At 37.4% G+C, this 16,703-nt stretch overlaps 1 protein-coding gene across 1 annotated transcript in view; it reads left to right on the top strand.

The window, feature by feature from the left end:
- Positions 1-16,703, top strand: part of LOC145984076 (putative inactive tyrosine-protein kinase Wsck) — a 181,029-nt gene that overhangs the window by 113,457 nt on the left and 50,869 nt on the right. The window lies entirely within an intron of this gene.

Genomic DNA, 16,703 nt, shown 5'->3' with positions numbered 1-16,703 from the left:
GCAGGCCATGTGGCACGAATGGGAGAGGAAAGAGGAGTTCACAGGATTCTTGTTGGGAAACCTGATGGTAAGAGACTTGTAGGAAGGCCAAGACGAAGATGGAGGGACAACGTTGAGATGGACCTAAGGGAAATCGGTAGGGATGGAAAAGAGTATATAGATCTTGCTCAAGATAGGGAAAGATGGAAGGCCTGTGTTGCTGCAGCCATGAACCTTCGGGTTTAAGAAGGCTAGGGAGTTAGTTAGTTAGTTAGTTAGTTATGAATAATCAGGATGAACATTTACCAGGTTTAACATACATCCTATTTTCCCTGGACATGTTCTCTTTTTAGATAGTAAAACACATCCAACATGACACCCAAGCTTATTTTCTGTTCAGAGTAAAACTATCTGGGTTTAGATGTTATGCAAGTTCAAGTGCAAATACGATTAATAGTGAAATACTGTCAATAGCAACCATCAGATCTATACCATAAATCTACCAAACCATCTCTTGCATTTCATTATCTTCACTTGAACTCGTGTCTCTATTCATGTAAGTATAATATTGTGCCAGCCCCCGTGGTGGAGTGGTTAGCACATCCTGCTACGATGCCAGTGGTTCCAGGCTCGGATCATGGCCTGGCATGGATGTGTGTGACTGTTCATTCATTAATTTCATCATATCATCACTCATTCCCATCTTTGCAAATTAGCCAAAGTGGCACAAAAAGTGAAGTACAATAAAGCAAATCAATCAATCAATCAATGTAATATTGTGTAGCATCTTGTTGATTTAGTGTGCTTTGTTATTGTGTTTTTATAGTTACATTAGAAAGTTGTTACGAAATTCAAAACTTAGCATAAATGAACTTGCTGATGTAAAAATATGTTTAATTTATTTATTTTTCTGAAAAATAATGTCCTCTTTTTCGCTTCACAAGATATGGTAACACTAACATGTACTAACATCTACACAGAGACTGATGTGTGCACTAATGTATTCTAAAATTGACATGATACCTCTTACCTCCATGGCAAGACAACCCTTGAAGGTCAAGGTTTGCAGCTTTCAAAACTAGATGCTGCTTGATACTTCTTTTCCCTAGTTGCCTGCAAGTTCCTTTGTCATCACCAAAAATCTGGAAACAATACACAATGCAATAACAGTAAAAGAAAGATAAAATAGGTACTGAATTTGATCCTGAGCTTTTGAATTTTTACTGGAGTCATCGCCTGTGATTGTAGGTAATATGTACCATTGTGAGAATCAATATGGCATGGCTCATGCTAGAATGAGTGGACAAAGCAATGGAAGAAGAGAATAGAAGCAAGGCAGAATACCATTCAGTGTCAAAAATGTTCATTGATAACTCTCATTTCTCACAAAGTAAAATAAAGACGAGGTTCATCTTACAGTAATTAGATTTGGTTCTCATAATAATTATTTTTAAATGGGAATATTTTTCACCTTCACTGTTTTAGTATAATAATAATATAGACGTATTTTAATCCCAGTAAAAGAACTTGGGAAGGCTGGCAATGTGGATGTCAGATAATATATATTTTCAATTAAATCCCAGTTTTTCTTTATTCTAAAATGCCTATTTATTGATAGTCTATAATTAAATTGGTCAGTTAAATCAGTAATGTTGACCCTGTGACTAGTTTCGATTGTTGTAATTTATGTTTTCTTTCTTTTTTAACAGGAAAATAACAGCTATGTTCACAATGGATATGTTCCAGAAGAAGAAGAACAGCCAGTTAGCTATTATGAATCCTTGAAGCAGCAAGTGTGGAATATTCCAAGGAATTTTCTTGATATTAAAAGTGATGTGTTTGCAAATGGAAGATATGGGAATGTTGTTAAAGGGACAGTGCAGCAGCGAGGGTTCCCTGTTCCAGTGACAATTTATAGCATAGCAGGTAACATCTTTATTGTATGATATATTAGGAGTAGGGCTAGGATTTTAATGCACAATAAAATACCAGAAAATGCTCTTTAAAAATGCAATAATGTCCTAAAAACCTAAAAAAAATGCTATATAAAATTTAGAAAATGCTCTCTTACAACAAACTTACATGTTTATTTCACAAGTCCTGCATTGCAATGCACTAACCAGTAGCGGCTGCTGCTTATTCACGCACTCACATGTGCACACCCAAATAATTGTGCAATGTAATTAATTTTTATTATACTTATTCATTGAAAGCCATTTCTTCAAAACAGCAAATGTTCCCGGGCCACATCATCTTCCATTTATTTCCTTACGTCAGCTTTTCTATCTAACTCGCATCGAATAGACTGCATAAACATAATTGGAAAGTGCACACAGCTGCACACCAAAGTGGTGCTGTGTTCGACGGTGGGTAGGGGAAGCAGAAAGACACTTATGGCTTGGATCAAGGGCTTTCTAACTCGCTTCGCACAAAGAATTGTGACATAGTAGCTACGGAAATGCGCTGTTCCCTCTTCGTCATGTAGTGTTGCAATCTTTCCACTCCTTGCCATGTGACTGTTTCGAGAACAACCCATGCATCATTGCAAATTGAGGGATTTATTTCTCAGCAGGGAATTTTTGATCTCCCTCACTTCACCTGGTTCTGAGCAAAGCATTGAAATCTGAATGAGGGGAGGGCAGGAAAGGAAGGGTAGAGAGCATGGCATGTAGTGACAATCGTATTGAACCATGCAAGGCCAGATGCGATGAGTGGAATATGTTGATACAGGTGCTGGAAAAATAGTTTTATAAAACGTCAGCGGTTTGAATTAAAAATATTCACAATGTCGTAGGAATTGGTGCATTTGGAAGTTCAATGAAAATTTCAAATAATCAGAGTTTAATCTTGTATTTTTGTCACAGAACGGTCAATCCAATTCTTTATTCAGTGCATACGAGAATCTGTAACTTGTACTATTATGTCACTGATTTGAGATAATTTTTGTAAAGGTTCTGGCAAGAACTAGTTGCATTTGATTAGAGTTTCGAGGATCCTCATGACAATGACTAAAGTGAATAAGTACATTAAAAATGGTAATTAACTTAATTTAAGTGTATGATGAAATGTTTATGTGGCCTTAAACTTGGGTTTCTGATGGGACATATTTACATTGAAGAAAGATAATATACATTATTAAAACACAGCAATTACACAAAATACTGGCAATATTATTTTCCCTTACAAACCATAGCAGTTTTTTGGTATAGCGTTGAGTGATTTTTGTCAGGTCGTCAAATGCCAAATTTTCTACAGGTCACGAAAGAGACCAAACAACACATCTCTCGTGATCGATTAAAAGATCACTAGGGTATTTCAATTTTGTAATAAACCTTATTTGTCATCTCATCATGGAAAAGTGCTTCATAACTTGGATTGAAAATGCGATTAGCAGAAACGGGCAGGAATAATTGAGTGGGAATAACAACACTTCTTTTGGATGCAAGTCCAAGGTGCAAACCCATAGACCCAGATCACCAGCCGCCACTGCTACTAACAACATATGTAGGCTATCAGAGCACAGTGACTGCCAATTATCTCTTAACAAGCTTCAAGAGCTCCTTTCCATCTCTATTGATACTAGATGAGCATACTTGAAGTAAATTATGTCACCAGCTTGCAAGTTCCCAGGTAGTTCTCCAGTAAAAAAAAATTCTTCAGACAGAACATCAGAAATTGAACATAGCACACTAAACACTTCATTCTTGTTCAAAACCAGAATAATTTTCTTGGCTACTTCCATTCCTACTTTCTCATAATTTTTTTCTAGGTTACTTGTCACTTTTTCACTAGGTATCTTTGTTTCACTAACCGAACACATGATATTTCTAAGCAAGTTATGACACCAGTTGCCTGTAACCTCACAGTTAGAAAGAAGTTCTTTTGCAAGTTTGATCGAGGCTGCATCACTACTCTCAAAGGTGTTGAGGACATTTTCAACCACATTTATGTTCTCGCAGTAGTAATTGCATTCTTCTGGCAAGGTCCCCCTTGTGTTAAAAGTGAAGCAGGAAGTAATGGAACTTCATGAGCCTCAGATTTGAAATACAGGAAAAACAGGCAAACAGAATTTTGGTCAAATTACGTGAAAACCACTGACATCAGAAAAATCAAACAGAACCTTCTTTATAGTCCATGGAATGAAAACAAAAAAAAAAAAATACCTGTTTATGATCATTAGTTACAGGGTTATATGAGGAAACCTCAGTTTGCAGGTCAGGAACTTAGGTTTCAGGAAGGAGGGAGCACCTGGGAGAGAGATGGGAACTTCTAGGATATTGCACTTCTCGTAGTGTTCTAACAACAGACCAAAATTCAGTTTTCACGGAATTAATCCTGACATTCAATATTTCCCCACCTTCATTGGCTGGTATATAAGGCGTTTCATTGAATGAGGCACACTAATGTTAGTTTATTTTTTATTCCTGTTTGCAAAGTCATCCCAAAATGAAATTTACACCAAACATAATTTGCATTTAACTGTGTAACATACCTTATTCCCCACAAAATTGAACATACAAATGTTTATACGTATATACAAGGTCAAAAGTCACATTATGTGACCTTGAAGTAAAAATTTCAATATTTTCATATAAATATATTTTTTATGAAAACTTAGCTTCAAAACAAGTCCAAGATTAATGTTATACTATAATTAGAAGTAAAGTTATGAATTATTTTATTTTACCTTGTAAGCACTTAAATTTTACATTTATTATACAGTTGGCAACCCTGCTGTATGAATACTGTGTATCACTGAGGGCTAAAATTTTACATATGTAAGTTACTTCATGTCTTCTACCATCCTACCAAATTTCATGAAAATCTCAAATGATCTGGTTGAAAAGTTAATTTTTTTATGATTACTTGGCATGGAATAACCCATATGAATGCACATAAAATTTGTTGTAATGAAGATTTATTAATAGAAGCAGTAAGAAAGCCACAAATTTTATTTTAGCCTTTTATAACATACTTGAAGCTTCAATTTGAAAAAAAAAAAAATGGCATGATTACTGCAGTGCTTTTTAGTGATAATGCAATTTTAGTAATGTCGGACGTTGACACAAAAAATCAACATCATTTACAATACATTAATTTTTTCTGACTCTCAGTGCAAGGGAATCTTGGTGACAACTTTTTAAATGGAATATACATACAGTCAACTCTCGATTCTACGACCCCGGGTATAACGACCCTCTCGAAGTAACGACCCTTTTCCCAGGGTATAACGACCCTCTCGAAGTAACGACCCTTTTCCCAGAAGTTGAAAAATTGAAGGAAATCGGCCGAAAAATGCGTTGTTTTTTCCTCCACTCATTCCCTTTACGAGCGCTCTACCACTCACAATTGGGTCTGAACTAAAAATAGACACCACCACACCATGCTTGAGTGAACTAAAGATCGTCAACCCGCTTAATGCGCTGTCATCCAGGTTTCCAACAAAAGTTTACTTCGATCTTACGTGCATCATAACTCCCGTTTCCCACTTCATACGTTTTCCTAATTGTGTCGATGTCGTAATATCTGCCAAAAAAGTGTTCCGTTGGCTGACTGACTTCTCCCTCTTTTCCTGTCAGCAAACGTAGGGGGGAGGGGGGTGCGATGCAGATTGTTTCAGCCCCGATTTTCTTGCTGATGCGGGCTGATTACAGGCGAGGGTGGAAAAGGACCCACCCCTCTTCCTTTCCTTTGACGTCTAAAATGGGGCAACCAGTTCTGGATATATTATTGAAACGAACAAAAACCATAGAACAAGTAAAAAAAAAAAGTGACCGAACTCCCTTTCCCCAGCTCATTCTCCGCCACTGGTGTGCATAGCAATGTTGATAATTGCAGAATTCCATTTTTTTTTTAATGCTGTTGTCTGCATAAGAAATATTGCCCATATTGTTGTCTGTTGCATGGTAAAACGTAAAGCAAGGGTCATTTCTTTCTTCTTTACAGTGCTGTTAAAAGTTCCGTCTTCGACAGTTGCGTTATCTTTAAAATGCTGGGATTTTTCTCTTCCGCCACCTGTTGCTTGAACTTCCAGCTGGTCTCCTTGTTTTTACGATGCAGCTGGCGCCAGTGTTTTGTCTAGCATCTGCAAAGCTCTTGCTTGCCGATAACAGCGATGACTCATCCAGCGTGAAGGAAAAAGTTATTGTTTTGAATCTCGCAAAGCTGTTTTGATTTGACGATAACGAAATTCGATCTCCAGAAAGGAAAACAAGAGTTAAAATAACTTCATGTTCTGCGCCTTCTGATAAGCAAATCTGTAAATTTAATTTGCATCCGCTTTTTATCAGAACCATTCATGTGGAGGAAAAAAAAGAGAGTTCAATGTAGGAATGGTCGCTGAGACCAATTAAAAAGACATTATTCAAGGCAAAAACGTTTGGAGGGGTAGGTGTTTGACATCGAGAATACTCATAAATCCAACATTCAATGGTCGATTAATGTGAGAGTAAATATTTTGATATGTGAAAATGTGCAGTTTCATAAAGCTTGTTTTCGGTTCATTTTATGCTGATGTGCTAATCGGGACTAATTATACAGTTTAAAGTGAAATTCAATTCCAAACCCTAATGATTATCGACTGCCACGCTGTTTAATGACCTGTCCTAGAATACGCATTGGGTGAAAGCAGATCGCAGGTTGCGCGTTTCCTTTTTCACGCTGGATTACAATGCAAGTCAAGGAAGGAGTTTCGACTGCTTGCTTGAATGGGGAAGGAGGGTGGATGAAGTTGGTTGAAGCAAAGAAAAGTGACTTTTTTTTACGATGTATTTTACACAGTCGAACCAGAACGAAAATTACAGCCCTGCATTTATTTTTTTTGTCTGGTACCTAGAGAGGTTGTGTTGTTTCTCCCGAGAGATCTAATCTTACCAGTTAATCTTGTAACAGACAATGCTCCAGTAAACCTGTATAAAATCCAACATTCATTCTGCCCGATTATCTCCCGACTTTTGCTGGCACCAGTCTGACTGGGGTCAAGGTTCTTCGCGTTTCGCTTGCAATAAGCGAGAGATTGTTTTCCTTTCCATTGGTCTCAGTGCAAACGGGTTTCTCATGAACTAGAATTGAAAGAATTTCCTGGAAAAGCAACGACTGTGCACAATTGAAACAAAGTAACATTATTTTAAATGCTCGTTTGTGAAAACTTTTTCATGTTCTATTTTTCTTCTCAGAACACGCATACTGTGCATAACAGGTTGTATAACTACCAGGATAACTGGTGTTACCATCTCCTAGGCATCTTTGTGTCCGCTTGAGCTCCCTTTAAGCTGAAAATTGGTGCAAATTCCAATAACGACCCCTTCGAAATAACGACCCTTTTCCCGGGAACTGTGAAAGCTCGTTGAATCGAGAGTTGACTGTATATTTATGAAATTTAGAAAAAAAGAATCAAAGTGAGATGTCTATTTGACTCTTGCACTTCTTCTGTTAAACACTGCAGGCCACCAGCATGGCCTCGGCAATGACCGATCCATGCAAAATTCTGTTTCTCAGTAACTATGAGGTGTAGAGATTTAAAATTTTTGCATGTGTTCATATCTTGTTAGTATTAACAAATACACCAAGTTTCATGAAAATCTGAAAAGGTGGGTTGCATGGCCTGGGTGATTTGATGTGGAATCGGTCATCCCATAAGCTGGTCAACTTCAGGAAACCTATTTTGAACTTCCTCCACAACTGTTTATAAAGCGTGTGCTAGACATGTGACATGCACCATCTCTTAGTAAAGAGCTTGCAGAGTAGTCATAGCTTTAACCATATATGGTACAGTATCAGTCAATACTAAGAGCATTTTGTCATTTTGAATGTATTTAGGATAGACTGAAATATCTATGAAACACTTTAATAAATTGGTGAAAAAATTCACCTTTTCCAATGGTTCACAATTAAGAAATGTTCACCATGATGGTTTTCTTCCATTGTGCTTACACAATATTAGCCACATAGCAACCTTGGGAGTCTAGTTTCATGTCACTTTTGTCCTCATGCCCTGTATTGTTTTTTCATATCATCTACCTACAGAGTTTTTCCCAGGAAAGTGCAGAACTTCAGAGTATTCACTTTTCTCAAAGAAATATCAGCTCAAATCAATGCTTCACAGAGGTCTTCAAAGGCGAAGGGCAGGGTTGACAAAGTAGCATTTGCTGAACTCTTTTTGTTATATTCACCTTGAAGCTACCACAGTCCTCTTTTGTGCTTCTCTCTGTTCATGTGTTGATCCACAGGAAACTTTTTTACAGCTCCAACTCTCTCCTGTCAAATATAGTATACATATTTCGATCTGTCCTGAAAACTTTTTCTCCATATTTAGAAACATAATGTAACAACAGAAACATAAGCTTTACATTGCACTTGCATTTATTTTCGACATGACTTCACTACAGAACAGAAATTCGTGAATACAATGCTCTGTTAACAGCTAACCATGCACCTGCTGCTATGCTCGTATTCAGCCAAGAGATGGGTGGCAAGGAAGCAGAAAACAACGATGTCAGATTTCTACAAACTCCCACTAGTCTTTCCCACTACAACTGTGCTTGGTGCCAGTTCTGATGTTCGATTGTCTGTTAGACCATAGAGGTCTGAACGCTGGGTGCAGTGCAGAGTTGCACGTGTTCTTGTCTTGGGAGTTTAAAATGCGCTTCTGAAGATATTCAGCTTGAGATCAAGGTGATGTTTTGATTCAGGTTTAAACTGGTTTGGGCAGGTTCCTTCCTGTTCCATGCTGGTTGTTGTAGAAAGGAGGCAGAAGGATTTACCAAATTACTTGGAACCAAAGTTGTTCTCAAACTTTCATACTGACAAGAAACAGGTAATTACTTTTTGAGAAAATAAACACACCAAGCAATGTCCCTTCTCTCATGAAAGCATAAAGAAAGCAAGATAATGTTTTAAAAATAATTAAAATGTACTAAAATGTCATGGAACTTCCTAAAATGCAATATTCTGCAAAATCAACAAAAAATGCCCCTTCAAAGATGCTTTGTTGCACTCCTTTTCTTATGAAACCCATGAACTGAGGAATGTATTGGATGCTCCCCGTCCCTCCCAAAAAAGATGAAAATGCACCAAAATGCCAGCCTCAATTTTGAGTGTCTTCATATGCATTGCTGTATTAATTTTTGCTACGTTATGGCTCTATTACACAGAGTTCTTGACAATAGTGACACTTGCACCCTTGTAATTGGGTCAGCTTGTGGCACACCTCCTCATGAGATTCAGCATTCACAAACCTGTGACATGCAATGGCAATCATGAAAGTCAACACCACACTTGCACCATGTCAATCCTCTGCATGAATATGTAAATTTTAAGAAAAAAACTTAAAATGTGCGTGTGCAAGAGTGTAGCACATGGAATGTTGGAAATTTCAAGAGCTTTAAGTAAGCTTTTGGGTGGGTGGGTGGGTAGGTAGGTAGGGATGTGTGTCAACCACCTGAAATACCCTTGAAATAATATGCTGGTTTCCACTTTAAATGACACATTTTTATCTACATTACAATACACATATAAAGAGTTGCATTCAAAAGTAGATAAATAATCTTTAACATTTTCTTTCATTCAGAGGACAAATGATATTATGTAATGCATTCACCAACAGAATTCATGGCTTTCCAACTTTCACTAACAAATCCATGCCATCTAGAAAATATACTTTTATTGCTGGATTAATTAGTTTCTGAATGTTAAAAAACTGTCCATGATTGCATTTAAAATTTGAGCTGATTAGGAAGCAGCCCTAGACATGCAATACACTTGCATCTCACAAGTTTACACATTGAAATGTGATAATGAAGCCTGGTAAATAGTTATTTCAACATATCACTAAAAGCTTGGGCTTTTCTGTTTTTCTTCACATCTTAACTTTCTCCACGGTTCCACAGTAATGCAAACACAATTTTATAAGCCATGAAAATCTTCAGGGGATCACAAGCATTCTGGATTTTCTGTATTTGTATTATCTTACATTCAGCTAACAACTAAGTTGCGCAAACTTCTGAAAAATAATATTTTCGATTTTACATTTTTCTAAATTTTTTCTTTTGATTTTCTTTTAAATCCTGCCAGAGTCACTGGATCACAAACTCACTGTAGGTTTAAAGGTTTTATGAAATTTATGTTCTAATTTCTTAGTTCTGTAACCTGAAGCATTGGGTGAAAGCAGATCGCAGGTTGCGCGTTTCCTTTTTCACGCTGGATTACAATGCAAGTCAAGGAAGGAGTTTCGACTGCTTGCTTGAATGGGGAAGGAGGGTGGATGAAGTTGGTTGAAGCAAAGAAAAGTGACTTTTTTTTACGATGTATTTTACACAGTCGAACCAGAACGAAAATTACAGCCCTGCATTTATTTTTTTTGTCTGGTACCTAGAGAGGTTGTGTTGTTTCTCCCGAGAGATCTAATCTTACCAGTTAATCTTGTAACAGACAATGCTCCAGTAAACCTGTATAAAATCCAACATTCATTCTGCCCGATTATCTCCCGACTTTTGCTGGCACCAGTCTGACTGGGGTCAAGGTTCTTCGCGTTTCGCTTGCAATAAGCGAGAGATTGTTTTCCTTTCCATTGGTCTCAGTGCAAACGGGTTTCTCATGAACTAGAATTGAAAGAATTTCCTGGAAAAGCAACGACTGTGCACAATTGAAACAAAGTAACATTATTTTAAATGCTCGTTTGTGAAAACTTTTTCATGTTCTATTTTTCTTCTCAGAACACGCATACTGTGCATAACAGGTTGTATAACTACCAGGATAACTGGTGTTACCATCTCCTAGGCATCTTTGTGTCCGCTTGAGCTCCCTTTAAGCTGAAAATTGGTGCAAATTCCAATAACGACCCCTTCGAAATAACGACCCTTTTCCCGGGAACTGTGAAAGCTCGTTGAATCGAGAGTTGACTGTATATTTATGAAATTTAGAAAAAAAGAATCAAAGTGAGATGTCTATTTGACTCTTGCACTTCTTCTGTTAAACACTGCAGGCCACCAGCATGGCCTCGGCAATGACCGATCCATGCAAAATTCTGTTTCTCAGTAACTATGAGGTGTAGAGATTTAAAATTTTTGCATGTGTTCATATCTTGTTAGTATTAACAAATACACCAAGTTTCATGAAAATCTGAAAAGGTGGGTTGCATGGCCTGGGTGATTTGATGTGGAATCGGTCATCCCATAAGCTGGTCAACTTCAGGAAACCTATTTTGAACTTCCTCCACAACTGTTTATAAAGCGTGTGCTAGACATGTGACATGCACCATCTCTTAGTAAAGAGCTTGCAGAGTAGTCATAGCTTTAACCATATATGGTACAGTATCAGTCAATACTAAGAGCATTTTGTCATTTTGAATGTATTTAGGATAGACTGAAATATCTATGAAACACTTTAATAAATTGGTGAAAAAATTCACCTTTTCCAATGGTTCACAATTAAGAAATGTTCACCATGATGGTTTTCTTCCATTGTGCTTACACAATATTAGCCACATAGCAACCTTGGGAGTCTAGTTTCATGTCACTTTTGTCCTCATGCCCTGTATTGTTTTTTCATATCATCTACCTACAGAGTTTTTCCCAGGAAAGTGCAGAACTTCAGAGTATTCACTTTTCTCAAAGAAATATCAGCTCAAATCAATGCTTCACAGAGGTCTTCAAAGGCGAAGGGCAGAGTTGACAAAGTAGCATTTGCTGAACTCTTTTTGTTATATTCACCTTGAAGCTACCACAGTCCTCTTTTGTGCTTCTCTCTGTTCATGTGTTGATCCACAGGAAACTTTTTTACAGCTCCAACTCTCTCCTGTCAAATATAGTATACATATTTCGATCTGTCCTGAAAACTTTTTCTCCATATTTAGAAACATAATGTAACAACAGAAACATAAGCTTTACATTGCACTTGCATTTATTTTCGACATGACTTCACTACAGAACAGAAATTCGTGAATACAATGCTCTGTTAACAGCTAACCATGCACCTGCTGCTATGCTCGTATTCAGCCAAGAGATGGGTGGCAAGGAAGCAGAAAACAACGATGTCAGATTTCTACAAACTCCCACTAGTCTTTCCCACTACAACTGTGCTTGGTGCCAGTTCTGATGTTCGATTGTCTGTTAGACCATAGAGGTCTGAACGCTGGGTGCAGTGCAGAGTTGCACGTGTTCTTGTCTTGGGAGTTTAAAATGCGCTTCTGAAGATATTCAGCTTGAGATCAAGGTGATGTTTTGATTCAGGTTTAAACTGGTTTGGGCAGGTTCCTTCCTGTTCCATGCTGGTTGTTGTAGAAAGGAGGCAGAAGGATTTACCAAATTACTTGGAACCAAAGTTGTTCTCAAACTTTCATACTGACAAGAAACAGGTAATTACTTTTTGAGAAAATAAACACACCAAGCAATGTCCCTTCTCTCATGAAAGCATAAAGAAAGCAAGATAATGTTTTAAAAATAATTAAAATGTACTAAAATGTCATGGAACTTCCTAAAATGCAATATTCTGCAAAATCAACAAAAAATGCCCCTTCAAAGATGCTTTGTTGCACTCCTTTTCTTATGAAACCCATGAACTGAGGAATGTATTGGATGCTCCCCGTCCCTCCCAAAAAAGATGAAAATGCACCAAAATGCCAGCCTCAATTTTGAGTGTCTTCATATGCATTGCTGTATTAATTTTTGCTACGTTATGGCTCTATTACACAGAGTTCTTGACAATAGTGACACTTGCACCCTTGTAATTGGGTCAGCTTGTGGCACACCTCCTCATGAGATTCAGCATTCACAAACCTGTGACATGCAATGGCAATCATGAAAGTCAACACCACACTTGCACCATGTCAATCCTCTGCATGAATATGTAAATTTTAAGAAAAAAACTTAAAATGTGCGTGTGCAAGAGTGTAGCACATGGAATGTTGGAAATTTCAAGAGCTTTAAGTAAGCTTTTGGGTGGGTGGGTGGGTAGGTAGGTAGGGATGTGTGTCAACCACCTGAAATACCCTTGAAATAATATGCTGGTTTCCACTTTAAATGACACATTTTTATCTACATTACAATACACATATAAAGAGTTGCATTCAAAAGTAGATAAATAATCTTTAACATTTTCTTTCATTCAGAGGACAAATGATATTATGTAATGCATTCACCAACAGAATTCATGGCTTTCCAACTTTCACTAACAAATCCATGCCATCTAGAAAATATACTTTTATTGCTGGATTAATTAGTTTCTGAATGTTAAAAAACTGTCCATGATTGCATTTAAAATTTGAGCTGATTAGGAAGCAGCCCTAGACATGCAATACACTTGCATCTCACAAGTTTACACATTGAAATGTGATAATGAAGCCTGGTAAATAGTTATTTCAACATATCACTAAAAGCTTGGGCTTTTCTGTTTTTCTTCACATCTTAACTTTCTCCACGGTTCCACAGTAATGCAAACACAATTTTATAAGCCATGAAAATCTTCAGGGGATCACAAGCATTCTGGATTTTCTGTATTTGTATTATCTTACATTCAGCTAACAACTAAGTTGCGCAAACTTCTGAAAAATAATATTTTCGATTTTACATTTTTCTAAATTTTTTCTTTTGATTTTCTTTTAAATCCTGCCAGAGTCACTGGATCACAAACTCACTGTAGGTTTAAAGGTTTTATGAAATTTATGTTCTAATTTCTTAGTTCTGTAACCTGAAGCATTGGGTGAAAGCAGATCGCAGGTTGCGCGTTTCCTTTTTCACGCTGGATTACAATGCAAGTCAAGGAAGGAGTTTCGACTGCTTGCTTGAATGGGGAAGGAGGGTGGATGAAGTTGGTTGAAGCAAAGAAAAGTGACTTTTTTTTACGATGTATTTTACACAGTCGAACCAGAACGAAAATTACAGCCCTGCATTTATTTTTTTTGTCTGGTACCTAGAGAGGTTGTGTTGTTTCTCCCGAGAGATCTAATCTTACCAGTTAATCTTGTAACAGACAATGCTCCAGTAAACCTGTATAAAATCCAACATTCATTCTGCCCGATTATCTCCCGACTTTTGCTGGCACCAGTCTGACTGGGGTCAAGGTTCTTCGCGTTTCGCTTGCAATAAGCGAGAGATTGTTTTCCTTTCCATTGGTCTCAGTGCAAACGGGTTTCTCATGAACTAGAATTGAAAGAATTTCCTGGAAAAGCAACGACTGTGCACAATTGAAACAAAGTAACATTATTTTAAATGCTCGTTTGTGAAAACTTTTTCATGTTCTATTTTTCTTCTCAGAACACGCATACTGTGCATAACAGGTTGTATAACTACCAGGATAACTGGTGTTACCATCTCCTAGGCATCTTTGTGTCCGCTTGAGCTCCCTTTAAGCTGAAAATTGGTGCAAATTCCAATAACGACCCCTTCGAAATAACGACCCTTTTCCCGGGAACTGTGAAAGCTCGTTGAATCGAGAGTTGACTGTATATTTATGAAATTTAGAAAAAAAGAATCAAAGTGAGATGTCTATTTGACTCTTGCACTTCTTCTGTTAAACACTGCAGGCCACCAGCATGGCCTCGGCAATGACCGATCCATGCAAAATTCTGTTTCTCAGTAACTATGAGGTGTAGAGATTTAAAATTTTTGCATGTGTTCATATCTTGTTAGTATTAACAAATACACCAAGTTTCATGAAAATCTGAAAAGGTGGGTTGCATGGCCTGGGTGATTTGATGTGGAATCGGTCATCCCATAAGCTGGTCAACTTCAGGAAACCTATTTTGAACTTCCTCCACAACTGTTTATAAAGCGTGTGCTAGACATGTGACATGCACCATCTCTTAGTAAAGAGCTTGCAGAGTAGTCATAGCTTTAACCATATATGGTACAGTATCAGTCAATACTAAGAGCATTTTGTCATTTTGAATGTATTTAGGATAGACTGAAATATCTATGAAACACTTTAATAAATTGGTGAAAAAATTCACCTTTTCCAATGGTTCACAATTAAGAAATGTTCACCATGATGGTTTTCTTCCATTGTGCTTACACAATATTAGCCACATAGCAACCTTGGGAGTCTAGTTTCATGTCACTTTTGTCCTCATGCCCTGTATTGTTTTTTCATATCATCTACCAACAGAGTTTTTCCCAGGAAAGTGCAGAACTTCAGAGTATTCACTTTTCTCAAAGAAATATCAGCTCAAATCAATGCTTCACAGAGGTCTTCAAAGGCGAAGGGCAGGGTTGACAAAGTAGCATTTGCTGAACTCTTTTTGTTATATTCACCTTGAAGCTACCACAGTCCTCTTTTGTGCTTCTCTCTGTTCATGTGTTGATCCACAGGAAACTTTTTTACAGCTCCAACTCTCTCCTGTCAAATATAGTATACATATTTCGATCTGTCCTGAAAACTTTTTCTCCATATTTAGAAACATAATGTAACAACAGAAACATAAGCTTTACATTGCACTTGCATTTATTTTCGACATGACTTCACTACAGAACAGAAATTCGTGAATACAATGCTCTGTTAACAGCTAACCATGCACCTGCTGCTATGCTCGTATTCAGCCAAGAGATGGGTGGCAAGGAAGCAGAAAACAACGATGTCAGATTTCTACAAACTCCCACTAGTCTTTCCCACTACAACTGTGCTTGGTGCCAGTTCTGATGTTCGATTGTCTGTTAGACCATAGAGGTCTGAACGCTGGGTGCAGTGCAGAGTTGCACGTGTTCTTGTCTTGGGAGTTTAAAATGCGCTTCTGAAGATATTCAGCTTGAGATCAAGGTGATGTTTTGATTCAGGTTTAAACTGGTTTGGGCAGGTTCCTTCCTGTTCCATGCTGGTTGTTGTAGAAAGGAGGCAGAAGGATTTACCAAATTACTTGGAACCAAAGTTGTTCTCAAACTTTCATACTGACAAGAAACAGGTAATTACTTTTTGAGAAAATAAACACACCAAGCAATGTCCCTTCTCTCATGAAAGCATAAAGAAAGCAAGATAATGTTTTAAAAATAATTAAAATGTACTAAAATGTCATGGAACTTCCTAAAATGCAATATTCTGCAAAATCAACAAAAAATGCCCCTTCAAAGATGCTTTGTTGCACTCCTTTTCTTATGAAACCCATGAACTGAGGAATGTATTGGATGCTCCCCGTCCCTCCCAAAAAAGATGAAAATGCACCAAAATGCCAGCCTCAATTTTGAGTGTCTTCATATGCATTGCTGTATTAATTTTTGCTACGTTATGGCTCTATTACACAGAGTTCTTGACAATAGTGACACTTGCACCCTTGTAATTGGGTCAGCTTGTGGCACACCTCCTCATGAGATTCAGCATTCACAAACCTGTGACATGCAATGGCAATCATGAAAGTCAACACCACACTTGCACCATGTCAATCCTCTGCATGAATATGTAAATTTTAAGAAAAAAACTTAAAATGTGCGTGTGCAAGAGTGTAGCACATGGAATGTTGGAAATTTCAAGAGCTTTAAGTAAGCTTTTGGGTGGGTGGGTGGGTAGGTAGGTAGGGATGTGTGTCAACCACCTGAAATACCCTTGAAATAATATGCTGGTTTCCACTTTAAATGACACATTTTTATCTACATTACAATACACATATAAAGAGTTGCATTCAAAAGTAGATAAATAATCTTTAACATTTTCTTTCATTCAGAGGACAAATGATATTATGTAATGCATTCACCAACAGAATTCATGGCTTTCCAACTTTCACTAACAAATCCATGCCATCTAGA

The sequence above is a fragment of the Lepisma saccharinum genome, chromosome 2 (assembly GCF_977018435.1).
Source record: "Lepisma saccharinum chromosome 2, izLepSacc3.1, whole genome shotgun sequence".
Taxonomy (NCBI): domain Eukaryota; kingdom Metazoa; phylum Arthropoda; class Insecta; order Zygentoma; family Lepismatidae; genus Lepisma; species Lepisma saccharinum.
Note: the sequence above shows the minus strand (reverse complement) of the source record. Positions and strands in the feature narration are given on the sequence as shown.